Source organism: Triticum aestivum, chromosome 1B (assembly GCF_018294505.1).
Source record: "Triticum aestivum cultivar Chinese Spring chromosome 1B, IWGSC CS RefSeq v2.1, whole genome shotgun sequence".
Taxonomy (NCBI): Eukaryota; Viridiplantae; Streptophyta; class Magnoliopsida; order Poales; family Poaceae; genus Triticum; species Triticum aestivum.
The window spans coordinates 18,141,426-18,166,879 of NC_057795.1; the positions used below are offsets into that span (position 1 = coordinate 18,141,426).

At 43.3% G+C, this 25,454-nt stretch overlaps 1 pseudogene; it reads left to right on the plus strand.

Annotated features, from left to right (window-relative positions):
* Nucleotides 1-17,118: 17,118 nt before the first annotated feature.
* On the plus strand, nucleotides 17,119-23,037 carry LOC123104143 (disease resistance protein PIK6-NP-like; annotated as a pseudogene).
* The last annotated feature ends 2,417 nt before the right edge of the window (nucleotides 23,038-25,454 follow it).

A 25,454-nucleotide genomic window follows, 5' to 3' on the forward strand; every position in this document is an offset into this window, starting at 1 on the left:
CCAGAGCATGCCTTGACGGCTCCTGCTAGCTATCCCGTGGAAGCTATCACGGATGCTGAAAATTGCCACCTTATGGCGCAATGGAGCAATTTGAAGGTCAAGGCGGCTGTTGGCTCTATTTATCCTACTAAACCCGACTCAACTTTTCACTGCCGGCCGATTCCAGAAGGATATGCTAAGGTGATGGTCGATGAAATAATGGAGGGATTTGAGGACCTCCGGCTTGACCACCCTACCGGTGAAGGGGAGTATCGGCTGGATTCTGCTCTGAAGACTCCATGCCTATGGCGGAAGGATCTCATCAACCTTACGAACTGGACGCCTCCGCCTCCTCCTCCTCCTCCGGCGAGTCAGGGCACTTCGCCTCCTCCTCCGGCGAGTCAGGGCACTCTGCCTCCTCCACCGCCTCCTCCTCCGGCGAGTGACGATCAGGGCACTCGGCCGGCTCCTTCTCCGGCGCGTGGTGGCACTCCGCCTGCGCCGGCGCGCCCGAGCAGCCAGCCTCCTCCTTCTCCACCTCGTCAGCAAAGGCGGAAGAGACCCGCCGCCGCTCCGGCTGCTCCGGCGCGTCGTAGTCCTTCTCCTCCGCCTCGTAAGCAAGGAAAGAAGACATCCGCTCCGTCTGCTCTGCCGGCGTCTAGCAGTACAGCCAAAGGCGGGAGGAGATATAGATTCGGTCTTTCTCTGAAGACTCCAGAGAAGTTACTATACGAGAGGAGCGAGGAGGAAAACGCGAAGATCGCACAGACCGAAGTGGATGACTGGTTTCAAGGGTTGAAAGCAAAGAGACATCCACCTCCGGAGGAGAAGGTAGATCCGGTGAAAGCGAAGCGCACTCTGGCTGCCCTGACAAAACCACCCAAGTCTCCGCCGAAAGGCAACTATGAGCGCATTATTGGAAAGGCATTTGCCGAAGCGGAGAGGTCGGGAAGTACTAAAAGTGATCAAAGGATGAAAGAACGACGAGCTGGGAAACAAATTTCCCAGCTCGGCGAACAAGCGAAGCAATCGTGCCCCCCGCTCAAGGTGCCTACTAGCGACATCGTCGATCCGAGGATGGTGCCCGGTTATGGCAATCCTGCAGATTACCTGCCCGACGATGTACATTATGATTTCTTGGAGGTGCAGATACAAAGATACGAGTACGGAAAGCCTCTCGTCAAAGATGAAAGTTCTCTATCAACGATGATGCGAAGATTGCATGATTGGTACATGAAAACCTGCAAAGAGTCTGAGGGGGGGAGTACTTTGTATGTGAGAGTTAAAAAGGAGCATGACCTCCTTGGAATTGAACTGTTGCCTATTTCATTTGAGGAGTTCTATTAGTTTTTCAATCAATTGGCCATCGATAAATCAACGGTCACCTGCTACTGTCTGTAAGTAGTACTACTTCTGTCATTAAGTCTCTCTATATAACTCGGCCCTTTCATTGCATGTATTTATAATTATCCTCACTATATTATGCAGATTGAAGATCGCCGAATTGAAGAAAAGACAAGTGGGAGATATCGGGTTCATTAACATGTATCTCATAGATGCAACTGAGGTTCAATATCGTGCCCAAGAAACCGAGGCCAACTTGCTACGATCGTTGGAAATAAATGAACACAAAGATAAATACACTTTCCTTACAACTTCAAGTGAGTGTTACTGTCTTGTGGCATATTCGGTTTCCTTATTAGTCCAGGTTATAGTAATGTAATATTGATGAGTTATGCATGTGTGCGCAGCTACCACTATATTCTCCTAGAGATTAAGCTTGAGAAGGGAGTAGTAACTGTCTTAGACTCCAAGCGAAAAGATCCCAAGGAGTATGCGGACATGACTGAAATGCTCGAGAAGTAAGTTAAATCGATCATTATCCACCATATCAGCAACTTTGTTCATTTCTAATATCAAGTAATTGTTTTCTTTGTATGGCAGGGCTTGGAGAAAATTCACCAAAAAAGTTTCGGGACTACCGAAGAAGCTGCAATTTAGGCATCCGAAAGTAAGTACTATATAGTAGCACATCCCACGCATCTCCTAGTGATTCAAGCGCTAGTTTCATCAATACCATTTAGCATGCTTGCTAATTATCAGTGTGATTGACCTCTATTTCTTGTAAAGTGGTTGTGGCAGGAACAAGGGAATGATTTCTGTAGATACTACATTTGCGAGTCCATCCGCCACACGACCTGTGAGCGGGGCTACTCCGACAAACAATATGAAGTGCGTAAATAACAATATTCACAATTTTATATTATTACCATCATTTGTGTTGAGTTTCATTCATTCATATATATATATATATATGTATTGACCCCCTTCTTAAAATTAGATGTTTCGGATGCGGGATGAACTCCTAGCACCAGATCGCATGCGAGCAATTCAAGAGGAATTGGCGGCATTCTTTCTTGACCACGTGATCGCTGAAGACGGAGAATACTATGTGGACCACGCGTCTGTATGTTAGGAGATTATATATTTGTAAAAGATAATTATTGTATATATGTAGCCGGTAGTGTCGGATAGATATACGAGAACTTGTTTTTCGACCAATCTCTCGGAGAAGGAGAGGTGGTCGATATCACTTCTCTCTGTATGCATATATGTTCATGACGATCTTCTGTTTGCTTACAAGCTAGCTAGCGTGTCTAGCTAGTCCTCTCTATACGTATGTATGGTACGTAGCGTCGACCAAGCACGGACAAAAGAGAGGACACTTCTCTCTATTAATTAGCTAGCTATAGCACAATATATGAAACACCTAAATTAACCCCCCAAAACCCCCCAACCCCCCCCCCCCTTTTAAAAAAAACAAAAACCCCAACCACAGAAATGCTGACGCGTGGATGCCTATTGGTCCCGGTCTGGGCTCAGCGGACAGGCCACGTGGAGGCCCATCTGTCCCGGTTCTGGATTGAACCGGGACTAAAGGGTCAGGGCATTAGTACCGACCCTTTAGTCCCGGTTCATGAACCGGGACTAAAGGCCCTCACCAACCGAGACTATAGGCCCTTTTTCTACTAGTGTACATGGTCCCTATCTTAACCCATATTTATGACAGAAATTCTAGAGCAAAGTAGTGCTCAAAAACAAAAATAAGAAAAGGTTAACAAAATTGCCGTCAATCTACCGAGAGACGCGGCTACGCCAGCCAAATCGCTCAATGGAGCGGATGCCCCAAGGGTTAGGATCCTCTGCAGTGTGGACCCGACCCAGCTGTCATCTGCCTTACAGCAAGGTGCATTACTATAGAGGATCTTAACCCAAGCCCAAGGCACCGCCTTGGGTTTACATGCTTCTTGTTGTCGGTGATGTGACGCCCTTGATGATCGGGTGCTCCACCACTGACTCCAGGTCGACGGCCATGTCCAGTGAAGCGCGCAACAGATTGCTGCTGGCCAGCCACGCCACCAAGGCATGCAGGTGAAATCACTCTTCGATCGGTCGAACGACTCACTGTGCATCATGTACCCATTCAGAATTACATGTGTTGTGTTCATGTAAATCAAATTTAGCGAAAAGGAAAACTCTAAAATAACCATAAATAGGAGCCCATCCAGGTATAAGGAATTTTGAACGACGAAAAAAGAAACAAACTCCAATTATTTATACGCGCACTATATTTGTTGGTCGAGAAAGAGCGAATTATATGACAACGAAAGCACCATGATCTATATCGTATCAAGAACAACCGTCCCTTCCCTAAGAAAAAAAAAGGAACAACCGTCCTCTGTCCTCACCCATGCATGCGCGGTGGATGGATAAAATCATGACCACTTGACAAACATAAGATCAGCTGCACAAAACAGGAAACGTTACACAGCCATATCCCAGTAGTAATTACACATGCCATCACCTTGTAAGGTAGCCTGGGAGCCGAAGACTTCAGGTGTAAAGTGAAATTGGACTTTCTTTCACACACAAGAAAGACTCAATTTCATCAAGAAAGTGGCAAACATCTTCACACCAGGAGACCATGGCGATCAATAACGGAAGGGAAAAAATAGTACCAGTTCAAACAAAACACACTTGCAGGCTGTGGACTCGCACTTCTAAACCCATGCATCCACAAAATAAGAAAAGAATATACGCCCATCAACGCGTTCTCAGTTCCAAGCTCTCACTCGTCGCCGACCGGCTCTGCTTGTAGCCGCTGCTGCCGTCGTATGCTTCTCGCCGGACTGGTTACGCTGGTAGTTGCTGTTGCTGCCGTCGCTCGCGTCGGTGTACTGGCCGCGCTGGTAGTTGTTGTTGTTGCTACTGCGGTCGCACGGCTCGCCGGACCGCGGCTGCTACTGGTTCTGCGCTGCGTCGGACGTCGGCGGGCGCTGCAGGTTCTTGACCTACACCCAGGCCTCCCGCTGCAAGACCTTGTTTCACCAGAGCACGAACACGTTCACCACCAATCCCGTTGTCGTTGCCGGCCGTAGCCTCCGCGAGGAGGCCGCGAATGAACCAGCCTCAGTCATCTGCCATGTCATGAACCCCGCACACTTGCATGCTGTTGAGGAGCCGGCAGCTGAGCTTGATGATGTACGCAGCCACACGGAAGTAGTCCAGCTAACGCGTGCGCGGTGCGCTTGGACCTCGGAGGCGATAGTCATAGCGAAGCAAATCCGGAGCTCCTCCACCACGCAGGCCACGCCGAAAGTACCTGTCCAACCTCCCTCCCTAAAATGGTTGCTGTCGCGCGCTAGCGCGCATCTCCCACCCGGCGTCGTCGGCTTCGTCCCACAAACCACCGCCGTCCTGCGAGGCCGGCGCGTCGTCCATTATCGCTGGATGCAGGCCAGCAGAGTATTTTTTTTCTTAAAACTTCTTTCATTTTAGTATTCAAACGTCGTTGAGGATCACAAATTGGTTTGGCATCAGCTTCCAAATTTATTTTATGTTGACATAGAGTAGGACTAATACCTTTAAGATCATCCAGAGTATATCCAATAGCAGCACGGTGCTTCTTCAAAGTTTTCAATAATCTTTCCTCTTCATGCTCTAAAAGGTTAGCGCTAATAATGACAGGATATATTTTCTTTTCATCAAGATAAGCATATTTAAGATTATCAGGCAACGGTTTAAGCTCAAATACGGGATCACCCTTGGGTGGAGGGGGATCCCCTAGGATTTCAACAGGCAAATTGTGTTGCAGAATAGGTTCCTGTTTAAAGAATACTTCATCTATTTCCCTTCTTTCATTCATGAACATATCATTTACATGGTCTAGCAAGTAGTGTTCTAAAGGATCACTAGGAGGTACAGCAATAGAAGCAAGACCAATAATTTCATCCTTACTAGGCAATTCTTCCTCACGATGTTGTTTACTAAATTTAGAGAAATTAAACTCATGAACCATATCATCCAAGCCAACAGTAACAACATTTTTTTGCAATCTATCGTAGCATTAACAGTACGCAAGAAGGGTCTATCAAATATAATGGGACAAAAGCTATCTTGTGGAGAACCAAGAAGAAGAAAATCAGCAGGATATTTGGTTTTCCCACACAAGACTTTAACATCTCTAACAATTCCCATTGAAGATATAGTATCTCTATTTGCAAGTTTAATTGTAACATTAATTTCTTCTAACTCAGCAGGTGCAATCTCATGCATAATTTCTTTGTATAAGTCAATGGGTATAACACTAGCACTAGCACCCATATCACACAAGCCATGATAACAATGATCTCCTATTTTAACAGAAATAACAGGCACGCCTACCACAGGTCTATGTTTATCTTTAACACAAGGTTTAGCAAATCTAGCAGTTTCACCCTGGAATTGAATAACATGCCCATCGATATTATCAGACAAGAGATCTTTAACAATGGCAATATTAGGTTCTACTTTGACTTGTTCAGGAGGTGTATAAGTCCTAATATTGCTTTTACGAACAACAGTTGAAGCTTTAGCATGATCCTTCATTCTAACAGGGAAAGGGGGTTTCTCAACATAAGAAGTAGGAACAATAGGATCATTATAAGTGACAATCTTTTCTTCAACTTTGATAGGTGCAGCTACTTTTACTTCTATCGGAGGATGATATTTAAACCACTTCTCCTTGGGGAGATCAACATAAGTAGCAAAAGATTCACAGAAAGAAGCTACTATATCAGAGTCAAGTCCATATTTAGTGCTAAACTTACGGAAAATATCGGTATCCATAAAAGATCTAACACAATCAAACTTAGGTGTCATACCTGACTCCTTACCTTCGTCGAGGTCCCAATCTTCAGAGTTGCTTTTAATTCTATCCAATAAATTACATCCAAATTCAATAGACTTCATCATAAAAGAGCCAGCACAAGAAGTATCGAGCATGGTGCGATTGTTATCAGAAAGCCGAGCATAAAAATTCTAGAGAATTGTCAATTTTGAGAGCTCATGATTGGGGCATGAATATAACATTGATTTAAGCCTCCCCCAAGCTTGAGCGATACTTTCTCCTTCGCGAGGCCAAAAATTATATATATAATTGCGATCACGATGAACAAGATGCATAGGGTAATACTTTTGATGAAATTCCAATTTCACTCTTTTATAGTTCCATGATCTCGTATCATCACATAGCCTATACCATGTCAATGCGTCTCCCTCCAAAGATAAAGGGAAAGCCTTCTTCTTAACAGCATCATCGGGTATACCTGCAAGCTTAAATAGTCCACAAATATCATCCACAAAGCGTAGATGTTCATCAGGATGATTTGTTCCATCTCCTGCGAAAGTGTTAGCTAGCAGTTTTTCCATCATACCCGAAGGAAATCCAAAAGGAGTTTCATTTTCAATAGGTTCAGTAGGTTCAGTAGGTTGAGGAGCAACCCTTGGCTCAACCGGACGGTGTGAAGATACCCCGAACAAGCCTCTCAAACAATTACTTTCCATAGTAACAATTAACAGAAAATTTCAGCACACTAAATAAATTTTTCCTTACCAAATTCCACCTACCAAAGGCGCTTCACTCCCCGGCAAGGGCGCCAGAAAAGAGTCTTGATGACCCACAAGAATAGGGGATCTATCGTAGTCCTTTCGATAAGTAAGAGTGTCGAACCCAACGAGGAGCAGAAGGAAATGATAAGTGGTTTTCAGCAAGGTATTCTCTGCAAGTACTGAAACAAGTGGTAACAGATAGTTTTGTGATAGGATAAATTGTAAAGAGCAGCAAGTAACAAAAGTAAATAAAGTGCAGCAAGGTGGCCCAATCCTTTTTGTAGCAAAGGACAAGCCTGGACAAACTCTTATAATAGGAAAAGCGCTCCCGAGGACACATGGTAATATCGTCAAGCTAGTTTTCATCACGCTCATATGATTCGCGTTCGGTACTTTGATAATTTGATATGTGGGTGGATCGGTGCTTGGGTACTGCCCTTACTTGGACAAGCATCCCATTTATGATTAACCTATATTGCAAGCATCCGCAACTACAATAAAAGTATTAAGATAAATCTAACCATAGCATGAAACAGGTGGATCCAAATCAGCCCCTTACGAAGCAACGCATAAACTAGGGTTTAAGCTTCTGTCACTCTAGCAACCCATCATCTACTTATTACTTCCCAATGCCTTCCTCTAGGCCCAAATAATGGTGAAGTGTTATGTAGTCGACATTCACATAACACCACTAGAGGTTAGACAACATACATCTTATCAAAATATCGAACGAATACCAAATTCACATGACTACTAATAGCAAGACTTCTCCCTTGTCCTCGGGAACAAACGTAACTACTCACAAAGCATATTCATGTTCATAATCAGAGGGGTAATAATGTGCATATAGGATCTGAACATATGATCTTCCACCAAATAAACCAACTAGCATCAACTACAAGGAGTAATCAACACTACTAGCAACCTACTAGTACCAATCCCGGACTTGGAGACAAGAATTGGACACAAGAGATGAACTAGGGTTTCGAGAGGAGATGGTGCTGGTGAAGATGTTGATGGAGATTGCCCTCTCCCAATGAGAGGAGCATCGGTCATGACGATGGTGATGATTTCCCCCTCCCGAAGGGAAGTGTCCCCGGCAGAAAAGCTCTGCCGGAGCCCTAGATTGGTTCCGCCAAGGTTCCGCCTCGTGGCGGCGGATTCTCGTCCCGAAAGGTTCTCTTCTATTTTTTTCTCATCGAAAGACTTCATATGGGAGAAGATGGATGTTGGAGAGCCACCAGGGGGCCCACGAGGTAGGGGGGAGCGCCCGGGTGGGGGGGTGCGCCCCCCACCCTCGTGAGCAGGGTGTGGGCCCCCTGGCCTTCATCTTTGGCGACGATTTTTCTTTATTTATTCTAAGGTATTCCGTGGAGTTTCAGGACTTTAGGAGTTGCGCAGAATAGTCCTTCAATATTTGCTCCTTTTCCAGCCCAGAATTCCAGCTGCCGGCATTCTCCCTCTTCATGTAAACCTTGTAAAATAAGAGAGAATAGCCATAAGTATTGTGACATAACGTGAAATAACAGCCCATAATGCAATAAATATTGACATAAAAGGATGATGCAAAATGGACGTATCAGCGGACGACGCAAACCGATCAAGCATAGATCGGAAAGGCAAAAAGAAAACGCCGATCAAGACGACCGGCGAGAGAGCGAAAAAATCCGGAGCAAGGCTTGGGAAAAAAGACTCTCTAGGGCAGCCGGTCAACATGACCGGCGGACGAACCCTAGGTACGGGCGCCGCGGCCCCCGACGGCGGTCATGGAGGCCGACCGCCCCGGGGTGGCGCGCGGGTGCGGAAGCGTTGGCCGGCTAGGGTTGGATAGATTAGGCTGGTACCATGTTAGAAGGGATAGAGGAATTGGTGGAATAGTTCATTGTATTGCTTGAGCTTCGTGGGCATATATATAGGAATACAATGATCAATTTGGAGTACAAGACAAGTCAGAACGAATCCTAATCTATCTCGTCTTTCCTAATAATCAATATACTCAATAGTCCCAAATCATGTGCTACCGTGTGTTTCTGGTACCAGATACGGCTTTGTCTTGGCACGGATGTTGGGCCTCCTCCCCGAGGTACATTCGGCAGAAGATGGAACACTTCGAGCGAAAACTTTGAGTCAACAAGTGTCGAGGCCAAGATTGAAGGTGCTTGTGGGCGTCTTCTCCTTGAAAGCATCCTCAAAATAGTTTGTTTCTCCCCTGTTGGATAATGATCATCTGTATTTGAGGGGACACGTCAGTGGTAAGATAAGTCGGACGTTCCCCTGGGCTCATTGAGGCGGTGATGTGCAATTTTCTAAGTGAAATACTTGAGTGGAAGGTGTTGTTTCTGGTGATGGTGGCACCCAGAGGTCTCATTTTCCTTGGAGTAGTGACGAAATAGCCCACACCCTACGCATATGGTCGACAGATGTGCTTTATGATGGAGGCCAACTTCTTGGGTAATTGTCTTTGCTTTGGGGATGCGGGTCTTGGTAGAAGGTGGGCAACACTAGGATACCAAGATGGTTACTTTGTTTGCTCATGCTTGATCTCTAGTTTTGTTAGGTGGTTTCCCACTTTTATGGTTTGATGGTTGTCCTTAATAACCTTGTTTTTCATGTTCCTCGTTCTGGTTTACCCCATAAGCCATTTCAATTCTACCCTCTCAAATGGATTGCATGACCATGCCACATGGTGGAGTTTCCTAAATAAAACTGAACATATGAAGTATGCAGTGTGCATATTTAAACGGATTGATGTACATATATGGCATCAGTGTTGAGGAAATCGTTAACTAGTAGCTCCTTGGTTGGCTAGCAACTAGGGGACCCATAGGTTAATCGGCAAGTTAGTCAATTAATCGAATGATTTATCGGTTTTTTGGCTACTTGGTGTCCCTACAAGTAGCGATTAATCGGCAAGTTAACTGGTTAATCAGACGAATTCTTACACAGGGTACGGCATCATATGTATGTAAACGAATTGAACGCAAGCACGCTTACATACAAAGCTTAACCATATTACGCGCTCTCTGATTTATTGCATTATCCATTAACATACCATACACCAACTTCTTATTGTATATGATCTATATATCTCAATCTTGCTATATCCAAGAAGAGATGATCAAGCTGCAGTACATGTACGCGAGCAGCAGGCTAGCTCTCAAGCTTGCTAGCCGACCCTGGGGACCTGGGCAATGGTGTTGAGTCTGTCGACAAAGAGGCGAACACGATAGATCCGATATTCCATGGTTATTGTCCCCATTGGCAGAACTATGATCCACGCCTCTGGCTTGTCCTGCAAAATCACCTTCTTGGCCTCCTCCACCGACTTCCCCACCAACTCTGGCCACTCCGTCTTCTGGTTGTGGTCACCAGTTCTAGTGTTCCCTCCCTCCTGCTTCTTTTCCACGTAACTCATCCTTGTGATGCTTGCTTCCTCTGATCAAAACAAATAACCGAAACTGTAACACAAAATCACCTGCAGAAAACTATTCTAAAAGAGAAGATCAATCATGCCCATCCTAACCTGTGGGACTGATTAGATCGCCTGTGTGACTGTGAGATGTTGAACTGTCATGTCCTCAGCTTAATGTGTATTTATAGGCAATCAGGTTCGACTCCTTATAATGTGTGGTGTTAGGCCTAGCTAATCTCATGGCTGCCTTTTCTTTCTTTGTGTTTTCTGTTAGAATAAGTGGCACATGCGGTCTGATGTGACCCATGCATGCACGTAGAGTAGGTGAAGTGCTCGTTGCACGTTCTCTCTTGGATCCTCCTGGTTAGCAGCGGTTGTGGACGTGGCCGTGCGATGGCGCGGCCGTCTCGGATCACATACCAGCTGACCAGGAGTTAGTTAGCTCTTTTATCTTTGTACTTTGATAAAGCAGAGGCAATCAACAGAAAACGCTGCGCAGTTGGTGGCAGCACAAAACCGTCTCTCTCTCGTTCGTGTTCATTGCTCTCTTTTTCGGATCTTCCTCGCTCGATCGCGTGTCTCGACAACAACATGTAGTTGTGCACACAAAGTAAGCTAACGGTGTACTCCTTGCTAGCTTCACATGGATGGTGGTAGCTTGAACGAAGATAGCCCATTTGGCTTTATTTAGAGTATTACGTGCCTACACATCATCAGATCAAGTGGTGCTTATCTACCTCGAGCAGAAAAGGGTGAATGAAATCTTGCACGGAGCATCATGGAAGGTTGTCATGTCTTGGTCCTGGATTACACGTACACTGCAAACAAAACAAGAATCATCACATGCCCGGCCTTTTTTGGTAGGAGAACACAACACTGCATACAACTCAACCAAACGGATAGATAACTTTTCTTAGCATAAGAAATCAACTCTATTCTTATTAGCCTCTGCATCATAACATTCAAGGCAAGCTAAGAAGTTTGTACTACACCAAAAAGTAATATGCACTCCACAAACATTTTTTTTTATTTCTTTCCCTTAAAGTTTGCACTACAACTTCCTTTCACATCAGTGTGCACCAAGAATATGTTCTATCTTCATATCTGATAATTTATATTTTTATGTTTGAAACATCAAGTGGAGGTACCTTGTGTACTAGCTTCCAAAAATATTTATCTCGAATACTTTTTTTTGCGTCACATATCTACAATACTTCAATTTGTTTCTACATGGAACATACTACATTATAATGTTAATAGCATAGTAACGCAACTTTTTAAAATCATTTTCTATATTATCTAGCTATTAAATTAATATCTAGCTATATTTGGGTATAATTAAAATTTAAGCTACATGTATCTTCATAAGGACTCTAGGTTCGAAAAAATAGTATTTATGTAAATTTGTAGCTTGTATCAGAAATTTATGTAAAAAATATCAATTTTTTAATTCAAAAGTTTATATCGTACGGGCGGTTAAATTACTGAATCTACGACATGCTCTAGCAAATTTGAATGTGTGCTCCCCGCAAAAAAATTGAACTTGTGTTGTTCTTGTTTGGTTGTTTCATTTAAATATGCACCTGGAAATTTCAAATATATTTTTTAGTGTTCTTATGGAATGCATTTTCGAATTAATTTGTTATTTCTTTGAAAACTTAGTTGCTTTCTGGATTTCCTAAAATAAATCTTCCTTCCATGGGCGAAAATCGAAGATGTTCTTGCTCTTTGTTGCCAAGCTGTGGTTCAGTTCTGCCCATTACCAGACTGCACCTTTTCGCATAATGCGCCCTGGCCTTAGTTAAATACCTTGCAACGTGTTTCTTCACGTGTTAGAAAGATGATAGTGAACTTTTAGAAAGTTCTTATACAATGTAGAAAAATGTTCATGTGATTCAAGAAAAATGTTTCATGAACATGCCGTGTCGATCATTCTTTGGACATGGCTAAATAAAGGAAACCATGTGCAATAGGTGGTAACAATACAAACGATTTGAGTGAAGGATGTCTGTGTGATAAGAAAACCACTTAGTTTGATCCCTAGCTTTTCATCACACCAGGGGATGGCCGTTGATAAAAGCTTGCTCGAGCGTCGGATGCATCCCTCCATCAATGTTCACTTTCCTTGACAACTTCCTGAATACACACAGCTTCCATACATGAGGTCTCTATAATCACATATACTCCCTCCATCTCATAATATAAGTTGTTTTAGCCGAATATACAATGATCAAAGAGTAGCGTAAGTTACTAACCATCAACCTTGTGATTTGGGCACATGTAGTAATTCCAAATTTTACACGCACATTATCTTATACATTTAATTTAATATATGCATGATTTTGGCCGAATATACCTTCAAAATAATATATTACCTTCGTCTCAAGTTACTTGTCTTAGATTTTTCTTGATACGGATGTATCTCACACTAAAACATGTCTTGATACATTCATATCTAGAAAAATCCAAGACAAGTAACTTGAGACGAAGGAATTTGTATTTTTTATAATTTTCAATTTTCCCAAATTTACATGCGCATTTCCCTCCCTCTTTTTTATTTCCTTCAGTTTTACTTTTCTTTTCATAGTTCCTACTACATAACCCATTCATGTTATTAATCAAAATGCTCAGATTATTCAGCTTGAACATATTTCAAATAAAACTTTACGATCTTGCAAAGTTGCATGAACACACAATTTCAGGTAGTCCATGCATGTATGCGAGGGAATGTATGATGGACAGTCGTATGGACCATTAATTGTTCGGCACAAGCAAAGAAGCTATTAACATGGGCTACTCCTACTGCTTGGTATGGAGCATAAACAAGTAGATGAGAGGCAAGAGCCGGGTGACAACAACTGACAATCTCCGCTTAAACTTAACCTCCGCACCAGCGACATGCATGCATGGAGCGAATCTTGTGTCAACACACCGTGAGAGCACCGGAAAAGTCAACTGCTAGCTGGGTTTGGATCGGACCTCGGGGCTTACTGACTGGTGACCTCGGGGCATCCAACACGCATCGTTTGAACAACGCATTGTATTGTCCTAAGATGCACCACATGCGGGCGCACCGGCCGTGCCATGGATGCACGTGATCACCACCTCACCCAATAATCTACAGACTGCCCATCTAATACAACAAGCGTACACACCAATTGACTAGCTTACGCTCCCCATAGATCTGAGCACTGCCCACAAGCAACCAACTCCACGCATCGACCAAGCAAGCTAGCTGCTGATGGCAATGCATGTGGTGACCGGTGCCATGGGCAGCCTGCTCCCCAAGCTGGGCGAGTTGCTCATGGAGGAGTACTACAAGCTGCACAAGCGCGTCAAGAAGGACTCCGCATCAGCCCAAGGAACAGCGCACTCGCTGGAGAACTCAACAGTTTGGATCTGACCTCGGGGCTTGGTGACCGGCGACGCGCATACAAACGTAGATTGTTTAGTTTATGATGCCTGAGGCCGCATCCAACACGCATCTTTTGAACAACGTACTGTACGTCCCAAGATGCACCACATGCGCCGGCCATGCCATGGATGCAAATTGAAAGTTTGCTAGAACTCAAAACCCAATGAATCAAATGGGAAAAACCACAATTAATCCAACAAAAAGTTCAGTTCCCTGCCAACAAAGAGGCAAACAAGGCATGCTGACATGATGATGGGTGTGGGCAGGTGTGTAGTTAGAGGAGTGTTGACATGGATGATGGGCGCAGCAAAATTTAGGTTACTACAAAGAAAATTTGGTCCCCATGCAATTTTAGGTTTGCTGTTCGAGCCGATTTTTAGGTGAAAAAAATTTAAAATTTCAGTTTTTGGATATTGGACTCATCTCTGGTCTGCTATTTTTTGCTATTGTTGAAGATGCTCTTGGTGTAGCGGAATAAAAGTTCAGTTCTCTATGAAGTTATGTCGGCATTCATGTGGAGATATATTCGAGAAGATGGACTATTTAAGAGTAATGCAAAACGCAGTCGGTAAGAGAATATTAGTGACGAATGAAGATTCACGAAAAAAGGTTGATTGGTGAAGAGATAGGACTAACGTGGGTTCAATCACATTTATCAGTTAATGGCACTATAGTAGCCATACTTATTAGCATTCCTCTTTGCAACTGGTAATGAATTGAGCCCCTCCGTCCAGTTTGAAGATTTTAGTTTGGTAGAGAGTATTCATTGCCTTTGTACTACATAGCTAATTTACCATCTGGCAAATGTCCGCGTAGATGCAATAAGTCTGGCAGGTGACTGCCAACCAGCTAGCGGGGGAAAGGGCATCTGAAACGGTTTAGTCACATATACGCTCGCGCTGGCCATACAACCCTATCCCTTAAACAAAATGGACACCGAGCAATTTTACAACTCAAAAGATTACTAATAAAAAGAAAAACTAAAATATCATACTCCTCCCTGTTGGAGGTGAGGTTGATACCACCCCCCCCCCCCCCCCCGAGCCGCAATTGGTCCCCAGCGCAAACCCGCCGGAGCCACCGAAATGTGCCACTTTTGAATCATCATGGTGCTCCAACGCCTCCTCAACCTTCAGCACTGCCTGGTTGTCATTGATGATCTCCGGGGCCATGAGGAGCGTAACAACGACAGAGGTATCTACCTGCTCGGACTCGAGTTGCGACATGGTTGCATGGTGCTCCTCTAAGAGCGAGAGACAGAGTTGCTTCTTTGTCTCTGCCATGAACAAGAGGACGTTCGCCCCACCGGCTAGATCCACGGCCTCAACGGTCACCTACACCTCCTCCTCGGGAACCTCCTCCTTCATGAGCACCTTTTCCTCGTAGACCTCTACCATCACCATGGGGTCACCATCCTCCTCCTCCTCCTCCTCTAATCTCGGCTCTGGGGAGCTCGAAGGTTAGCCCGCCTCAATGCAGGCATGGCTCTGATCATAAGCATCATAGACCTCTGTTGCGATTTTGGTGCGGCGCTCCAGCGTTAGCTGCTTGTACCAAGTGGTCTTGTAGCGACCTGGCGATGACGGTTGGCACCCGATGGGAAGGTGGGTGTGGAGGGCGGGGGGGCTCTACCATGGGGGTCGGCAACGCTGATGCGTGGAGAAATGAGAGATAATATTTTGGGGGCTCGCCGACCGACATTTAATAGCTGGAGCAGGCTCCTCGAGCGGCTCGCCGTCTGCCCAACCATGATGAATGCGGCAAGAGGAGCAGTCGGGCTTCAATTTTTTGTTTGAACAATGAGAACAGCAGGAGAGGGCCGGGCTTCAATATGGGTAGGTGGATAGCCAATGTTAATGCGGCGAGGGTTCATGAGCGGTGTGACATAGAAGACGTCTGGACCACTCCTCGCCCGCCCCCCTCAATTTGGGGCCACCTAGGGATTTTGGACGTCTGGACATATATGGGCGATTTGGTGAGCCGCATTGGAGAAACCCTACTCTTTTTGTATCGAGAGCAACCTCTCTGATTTCTATTAAAAGTAACCCCAATGTCTGGTACAAACTTAAAATACAAAACCAACAAAAGTAAAACGATGCATGAAACCCTAAAAAGGGGGAAGGGCTAGCCCGCCACCCCCTCTGAGCGATCACGTGTGGGCCAAACATCAGCAGTTAAGCATGAGTTGTTCCCTACATAGCCTTTTTGTTTCTAAACTTATTTGTTTCACTGGTCTCTCCAAAAACTTATTTTGGAATCTGGCCTCTGGTATAGATGCTAAACCGTTTGATGTTTGGTTTGGCATCTTAGAAACGTCAAACGAAAATTCAAAAAAAAAGGTCAAACGGTTTAGCATGACCTTGCTCAAGGTGTCAAACGTGAGGATACGTTTTTGGAGAATTGTGCTTAAATTTTGGAAGGGCCATTTGGGGATAATGGTACGTGAAGCATGGCTGGTGCTACTGCATTAGTAGTATTTATCATAATTATCATACGGAAATGTTAACGCCCACACGTGTGGGCGTTTGCACATCGCCCACACGCCTCCATCACCACTCATTTTGCCACGTATGAATAGATGACATCAGCAGAATTTTTTTTTGTTTTCGGCTTAAAAATATTGTATCTCCTAAATAAAAAAGCGAACTAAAAATCCGTTTTCACCATTAAATCCGTCTCGACGAGATCTTCAAAACTAGACCCCATGTTGATATGTTTCGACGAATTATTATTTTTTTGCCAGAAGTTGCCACGATGTTTACACTGCAGTTGCCATAGGGCTTAAACTAAAGTTGCCATGTGGCAATTTTAGTTTGTAGATCATGGCAATTTTAGTATTTTGATGATGGCAACTCCAGTACTTTGACCATGAAAATTATTTTTTATATGAACCATGGCAATTTTACGTGCATGTATCATGGCAATTTTAGTTTATGGTTCATGGCAAGTCTAGTTTCTTAATTCCCCGTTTTATAAATGTCAAAATTTACTTTTAAATGTAGAAGAAAATAGCTGAAACATATCATGGCAACTTCAGTGTAAACATCATGACAATTCATATGCAATAGACATGGCAACTTTTAATCCAAATTTTTTTTTCATCAAAACATATCAACATGGGATCTAGTTTTGAAGATCTCATCGCGAGGGATTTAATGGTGAAAACGGATTTTCAATCGGATTTTTCGTCTAAGAAATAAAACATTTTAAAAACTGAAAATCCAAAAAGATTCCTGCATGCATGCATGCGATGACGTGGCAATCTGTTTATATTAGAGACGTGTGATGCGTCTCCCTTTCTGCCACACGTGTGGCAGTTAGCGCGACCCTTATCATAATGGTACGAGTATTCAAAGAGGGTGCTAGAGTAGAGTAGTAATTTGCTCTCTTCATTGGCTGTCGTGTTGGTTTTCCTCTGGTCATCGTCTCCACTGAGCACTCCCTTCCTCTCCTCTCAGTGCTCTCCTCCATTGCGCTCCCTCGACTAAGATCGATTCACCCTTGTTGCTGATCTCATCCAGCCTCCTCTGTCCTCGCCCCTGCCAGCTGACTGCCACAGACCGTTGACATTTTGGGTATGTTTCCTGTTGATTTCTTTCCTGCTAAAGTAGCAATGCTTCGATCTAAAAAGTGATTAGTTCTCCTGCTTGCGGTTCTGACCGATTTGTGTTGATTGAATCCAGATTGGGATAGTGGGGCTCTGTATCTATATAGTACAGAGTACTACTGTATTCCAAGCAATTTCCTCTGCTCCTCGTCTCCGCTTCCTCTCAGTCTCCTCCATTGCTTGGGGTATTTTTCTTGTCGATTTGTTTTCCGGTGAAATAGCAATGCTTGGATCTAAAAAGTTATTACTTTTCCTGCTTGATGAGTCTCATCGATTTGCGTTGGTTGAATCCAGGGTGGCAGTTTCCAGTCATTATTCAGAGCACCATACATCCAAGGCACTGACCCGGCTAGCGGCCTGGTAAAATTTTCCCTCCCATCTTTCTTGCTATTCTGCTCTACTGAAATTTTTTCACATCCACGGGTTCTTATTATTAATCTGCTGATTAAAAGTTCTTAATTATTCTTCCAGATCTAATTTGACAGCTCAGTTCTCGAGCTCGTTAAAGGTTTCACACAATTTCATTCAAGGCTTCACACAATTTGGATTGCACTACAGCTCCCCTTATTCATCGATTCAAAGGTTTCCAGCCGGTTGATCCTGGTTGCTCGTCCTCCTGCTCTCATGAATATTGTCACGGGGGCCATGGGCAGCCTGATCCCCAAGCTGGGCGAGCTGCTCGTGGAGGAGTACAAGCTGCACAAGCGCGTCAGGAAAGATGTCGAGTTCCTCATGAAGGAGCTTGAGAGCATGCACGCTGCCCTCGTCAAGGTTGGCGAGGTGCCGCGGGACCAGCTCGACAGGCAAGTCAAGCTCTGGGCTGACGAGGTCAGAGAGCTCTCCTACAACATGGAGGATGTCGTGGACAAGTTCCTCGTACGAGTTGACGGCGACGGCATTCAGCAGCCTCATGACAACTCCGGCAGATTCAAGGAGCTCAAGAACAAGATGGTCGGCTTGTTCAAGAAAGGCAAGAATCACCATAGCATAGCTGACGCGATCAAGGAAATCAAGGAGCAACTCCAGGAGGTGGCCGCTAGGCGTGAGAGGAACAAGGTAGTTGCTCCTAATCCTACGGAATCAATTGCTATCGATCCTTGTCTTCGAGCTTTGTATGCAGAAGCGACAGAGCTAGTTGGCATATATGGGAAGAGGGATCAGGAGCTCATGAGGTTGCTCTCCATGGAGGGAGATGATGCCTCTAACAAGAGACTGAAGAAGGTCTCCATTGTTGGATTTGGAGGGTTGGGCAAGACCACTCTTGCTAGAGCAGTATACGAGAAGATTAAAGGTGATTTCGAATGTCGGGCATTTGTTCCTGTCGGATAGAACCCTGACATAAACAAGGTTTTAAGGGATATCCTCATTGACCTCGGCAGCCCTCACTCAGATTTTGCGATACTGGATGCCAATCAGCTTATTAAAAAGCTTCATGAATTCCTAGAGAACAAAAGGTATGCATCAGTTACAGCAAAAATTTAGACTAAGGTGCTAAATTTCATGCATGTATAAGTATATATATGTTTGATTCTTCCCTCCTTTATCAAAATAGTTCGCAAGTAATTGTTGTCTCATGTGTTACGGTGGCTGAACTTATTGGCACCGCTCCAAGAAATCCATCTAAACATTTTACATTTCACCAAAGTGAGTGTAATGACAACTGTAGCAAACAATACACCAAAAGGAAAGGAAGGAAAGAGGAAGGCAAATGTTACAAAAATTCAAATCAAACTTATTTATATCTTTCTCCTTACCAACTCAGTTTTAAAACACATATTTTAAAGGTGACAATGAGCGCTAAAGGCTACCCTCGAAAATTCATAAAATATTGTAATATTTGATTGATGACCAAATTAGAAGTTAAATTATCTCTTCATTATCACATTATATTCCCATGCATACCTTTGTATGGAACTTACTGAGCAAAATATAGGCGAAAGGATAATACCACACAATTTGACTCTCCAAGAGGTTCATTAGCTGTCATATATTAAATTGGTGGGTCAATCTGTACCTGGGTCTTTTTGATATATCTACCTAACCATTTGAACTTCTGTACTTAATTGTATTCTATGTATGGTCACTGATCCAACAACTTGCTATTTGTGTTTTACTCCCTTGAATCTTAAATATTTATTCATTTTGTTCATATCATCTGACCGGAGGCTCATAATACATGCTTCGTGAGAATCAGATTATCGAGTTTGAGACGCATGCTTCCTACTAGTTTGTTTCTGAATATATGCCCTTATAGATGTATAGTTTCCACTACAAGAAATATGGTGAATTGTGACCTTTCATAACGACCCTGAGTCGAATTGTCATAAATCCATGACCATTTCGAACCAATTGGTCGTAAGCTGTGCGGGAGGGTCCAAACCTTAAAGCATAACGACAATTTTGATTAAAAAGGTCATAATTTTCTTACACGAAATGATCATGAGCAGACAACACTGATTTACTTCTCTATTTCTACTTGATTACGACCAATCTAGATGGTCATATCTTCTAATTTGTAATGCTTGAAGTGATTGGACGGCCACCTCAGCAATTTCGCCTATGTGTAATGTCCATGTGTCAGCCACCTCACTAGTTTCATCTATGTGTCATGTCCATGTGTCAATTTCCGCTTACATTTCTCTATGACAGATGGGACCCACCAGCAACTTGACATGCAGAACCGACCACATACATGACACGTGGGCACCACCAAACCTTACATGCAGGACCGACACGTGGGCCCCACCTAACTGCCATGCGGGACCCACCATCGACATGAAACGTGGGCTCACCAAACGGCCATGCAGGACCCACCGATAAATTGAAACGTAGGCCCAACAGAACAGACAAGTGGGACCCACTAGTGACATGACGAGCGGGACCAGAAAACTGAAAAAGAAATCTCTACTCCTAATGGAGAAGTTGGTGAATAGTCCGCCGGTTATTTTTTGCTGGTTTTATTTCGCCTCATCATTTTCGTTGGTTTTATTTCGCTGGTTTTATTTCGTCTCCCTCCCACTTGCCTTTTTGCTTCACCACTCACATAAACCCATCAGATTAGTTACCATATAAAAAATAAATCGCAATCAATCAAGTATTGATGATCAGATTAGTTACCATATAAAAAATAAATCGCAATCAATCAAGTATTGATGGGATATTTCCTTATATTGATGTGATTTTCCATTTTTTATCATCAATCATCTCTACTGTCTAAAAAAATGCGTAGCTTTCCTTTTCCTGCCAACCGACCGCGTCCCGTCTCCCTACATTTGCCCTCGTTGCTCTGCCTCCCGCACGAAAAAAACCCGCACGATGGAAAACCCCAGCCGCCTGCTTCCCCTCCTCTCGACCGCTCCATACGTCCAGATCGCGGCCCCATCCCCATCCTCCTCTCACGTCACGCCTGCCGATGGACTGCCGCCACCACCCTCCTACTCTCTCGCCGCCGCCGTCCTCCCGCTCGCATATATTCAAAAAAAAGGTCAATAAACGAAAGCAATGATGAATTAACGACCAAAATGGGGAGTCATAATTGACTATATTTCTTGTAGTGTTCACCCATATATTAATATGACCCTCAGCTTTGAGATGTGTATACACCTTACACTGATACACTGAACTAATGTAGGTATCTTGTCATAATTCATGATTTATGGGAAGAAAAATTATGGGAAGGGATCACCTTGCTTTCTCCAACAGGAATAATCTAGGCAGTCGGCTAATCACCACAACCCGCGATTTTGATGTCTCCAAATCATGTTGCCCATCCGCAGATGATTCAATTTATAAAATGAGACCTCTTTCTATTCATGACTCCAGAAGGCTCTTCCATAAAAGAATATTTCCTGATGATAGAGGATGTCCAAGTGAATTTGAACAAGTGTCTAAAGACATATTGAAGAAATGTGGTGGAGTACCACTAGCCATCATTACTATTGCTAGTGCTTTGGCTAGTGGCCAGCAGGTGAAATCAAAGCATGAGTGGGATATTCTGCTCCAGTCTCTTGGCTCCGGACTAACAGAAGATAACAGTTTGGTTGAGATGCGAAGAATACTATCTTTCAGCTATTATAATCTACCATCTCATCTGAAAACTTGTCTATTGTACCTATGTATATATCCAGAAGATAGCAAGATTGATAGAGATAGACTGATATGGAAGTGGGTGGCTGAAGGATTTGTCCACTGTGGAAACCAAGGGACTAGCCTGTTTTTGGTCGGATTAAACTACTTCAACCAGCTCATTAATAGAAGTATGATCCAGGCAATATATGATGGTCTAGGCCAGGTACATGCTTGCCGTGTACATGACATGGTTCTTGATCTTATCTGCAACTTGTCATGTGAAGCAAAGTTTGTTAATTTATTGGATGGTACTGGGGATAGCATGTCTTTTCAAGGCAATGTTCGTCGTTTGTCCCTTCAGAATAAAAATGAAGATCATCACGGCACACCTCTCAGAAATTTCATGGGTATTTCACGAGTGAGGTCCATTACTATCTTTACATCTGCTATTAATATCATGCCAGCCCTGTCAAGGTTTGAAGTTCTGCGTGTACTTGATTTGTCTGACTGTAATCTGGGAAAAAGTAGCAGCCTGCAACATAACCTCAAGGGTGTTGGACACCTAATTCACCTGAGGTACCTTGGTCTAGCAGATACTGGAATCAGGAAACTCTCGGCTGAGATAGGAAACCTGCAGTTTTTGGAGGTATTGGATCTTGGAAGCAATTATGAGCTAGATGAATTGCCTTCCACTGTTTTTAAATTGAGAAGATTATAATCTACCTACATGTTAATCACCATAAGTTGGTTCCAACTCCTGATGTGTTGCAGAATCTGACATCCATTGAAGTGTTGAGGGGGGTCTTGGTCTCTCTGAACATTATTGCACAGGAGCTTGGCAACCTGGCAAGGCTAAGGAAGCTTTGGATTCGCTTCAAGGATGGTAGTTTGGATTTGTATGAAGGTTTCGTGAAGTCTCTGTGCAACCTACATCATATCGAAAGCCTAAGTATTAGTTGCAATTACAAAGAAACATCCTTTGAACTGATGGATCTCTTGGGAGAATGTTGGGTGCCTCCTGTACATCTTCGTGAATTGGTGTCGTGCATGCCCACCCAACTCTCTGCACTGCGAGGGTGGATAAAGAGAGACACCTCGTGTCTCTCGAACCTCTCCGAGTTATTCCTCTGGCGAGTGAAGGAAGTGCATCAGGAGGACATGGAAATCATTGGGGGGTTGTTGTCCCTTCGCCGTCTCTGGATAAGGAGCACCCACCAAACACAGCGGCTGCTAGTCATCCGTGCTGATGGGTTCCACTGTATGGTAGACTTTGAGTTGAATTGTGGATCAGCAGCGCAAATCATGTTTGAACCAGGGGCTTTGCCGAACGCAGAAGCAGTTGAGTTCAGCCTGGGCGTGCGGGTGGCGAAAGAGGATGGTAACTGTGGTTTCGACCTGGGCCTGCAGGGGAACCTGCTCTCCCTTCGGAAGCATGACAGGGTTATTTTTTATTGTGGTGGAGCGAGGGTTGGGGAGGCCAAGCAAGCAGAGGCTGCGGTGAGGCACGCACTCGATGCCCATCCCAACCATCCGTGGATTTCAATTGGCATGAACCTGGATATAGCAGAAGGTACTCATGCTGCACCTAACTTATTACTTGTACACGTATGAGTGTGTTTTCTCATGTCCGCCTGACCTTATTGCTTTCTGTGTCCATGGATTTGATCTGTAAATCTCCCCAAATGCCCATGATGACGATTTGTTGTCTGATAGTGATGAGGACAACTGATTTCTACGCAGAGAGACTCACACTGCATCAGGTTCAGGTGTGCTTGTATTTGCTTATCTTACCCCCCCCCCCCCCCCCCCTCTCTTTCTTTTCCTATCTCTAGAGTTCCGCTTGTCGTTCCATTGATCAACTATGCTTCACTTTGAGATCTGCTACTTAAGAAAATGTTTACTACTCCCTCCGTTCCTAAATATTTGTCTTTTTAAAGATAAGAATGGACTACCACATACGGATGTATATAGACATATTTTAGAGTGTAGATTCACCCATTTTCCTCCGTATGTAGTCACTTATTGAAATCTCTAGAAAGACAAATATTTAGGAATGGAGGGAGTAGTTCTATCTTATATCTTTCAATTACATACAAATCAAACGGGTGCTTCCAAGTTCCAACTAACAAAGTATTTTTGGAAAGGGTTTTCGCAAACAGATCGTTAATGCCAATAAGAATAGGAACATAAATGTACCAGGACAGGAGACAGTATGTATGCTGATACACCTAATTATCAATTTTTTTCCCCACCAACTTAGTTTTTCCATCTCTAGAGCTCAGCCTGTCGTTGCATTGGCCACGCTTAACTAGTGGCTATGGAAATTAGAAACAGGTGAAGGTGTTTTACAGAAGTTCCTTAGACATAAGTATCTGAGAAAAGTGCACCTGCTCAGTCTCATTTTTGACATGGGCTGATGAAAGAACTAGGTTTTTCAGAAGATTTATGGATAGAGGATGCTATTTTAGGTGACAACTAGTACTCCATGCTATGCGATTTATCTTTGTGTAAGCTTATCTCTGTAGCTAGAATTCTAGGCCACTGCTTTAAAATTTAGAAAGGAATATATATGCTGAAACTGCTGGGCTGTGGCATCAATTACTTGCTGATTGTGAAGTTTTTTATGTGAGAAATAAGCAAGATTCATAGTAGATGGATTTTAGAGAAGAACGGGGTATTTTCTGTGCATTCTATGTATATAGCTTTGAAAGTTCGGCAGATGAAATGACCTTGTAGAAAATTTGTGTATGTAAAAGTTCTACTGAAGATCAAAGTATTTCTGCGCTTAACATTCAGAAATACTATCTTAAGTTCTTAACCAGAAATAATCTGAATCTTCTATACTGGTAGTGTGGTACGGGAAAATTGACTTCTTTTTTTGCAGTAGAGAAGAAGAGTAAGGGGATCATATCTTTTTTACGTGTTTCGTTGCTCGTTATATTTGGAACACTGCATGGTGTGCTTTTTGTTTTCATACAGTTCTTGCTAGCATGGAGGGACACTTGTGATCGGGTAATGAGTTTCACGGGTAAAGATAGGAATCTGGTTTCAGCTGGGGTAGCGGCAGTTATCTATAGAGATACTAAGCTCCCTCGAATTGAAGCATTGTGGTGCTTCAAGGGTTGTGGGGTCAGTAGGGCCCCACACGTAAGTGTGTATTATTTCGTTCTATTTCTTCTTCTTTTTATTTTAATTTTTTCTTCATGTTTTAATTAATAAGCACTTAATAAAATTTGTGTACTTTAAAAAACATAGAAATATCTTAAAATTATTCAAATTCGTTAATATTGATTAAATTTGTGGATATTTTTAAGTTCATGGTTAGTTACAGTTTGTGAACATTTTTAAAAATTGAAAACATTTTTATGAACATTTTTGAAATCATGAATATATTTTAAATTCATGAATTTTTCTAAATGTTTTTTAAAAGTCATAATATTTTTAAAGTTCTTAAACATCATTTAATTTAACCATCCTTTTCAAATAAAGAAAGATAGACGATTTTTTCTGAGCTAGCAGTGAGGTGAGAAAATAAACTAAACGAGAAAGAGGAGCACGGAGCCAAGCTGAGCTTCGTGTGCTGACATATGCATGTGAGGGTCACAATAACAATTCCATGGGTTTAACATGAAATAAGAACTCCCAAGAAGTTCAAACAATCACCACCGGGCTGACACCACGCTTCACAACCACACAACAAATAATTCCTCTCTTCTCTTGAAAAATTAATACTCCAACATCAACCCAACATGATATACCAAAAAAACACCACCAATAAAAAATTAAAACACAAGGCCAACACAGATAAAATCAAAACAAAACAGCTGATCACAATAATCTATAGATATAAAAAAAGTTATTTTCACAAGTGAAGAACGGCGCGGCGAAGCGCGCATTAGCCTCTAGTTTGGTCTATTTGGGAAAGAAACAAAGGGATGATGCATGCTTCAGAAGTATTTTGCCCATGGATCCCAGTGGTTTACTTGGTAAAGTTTTATAGTTGATGTTTTATTGATCTAGCTGAGAAGAAAGTGTTACTATGG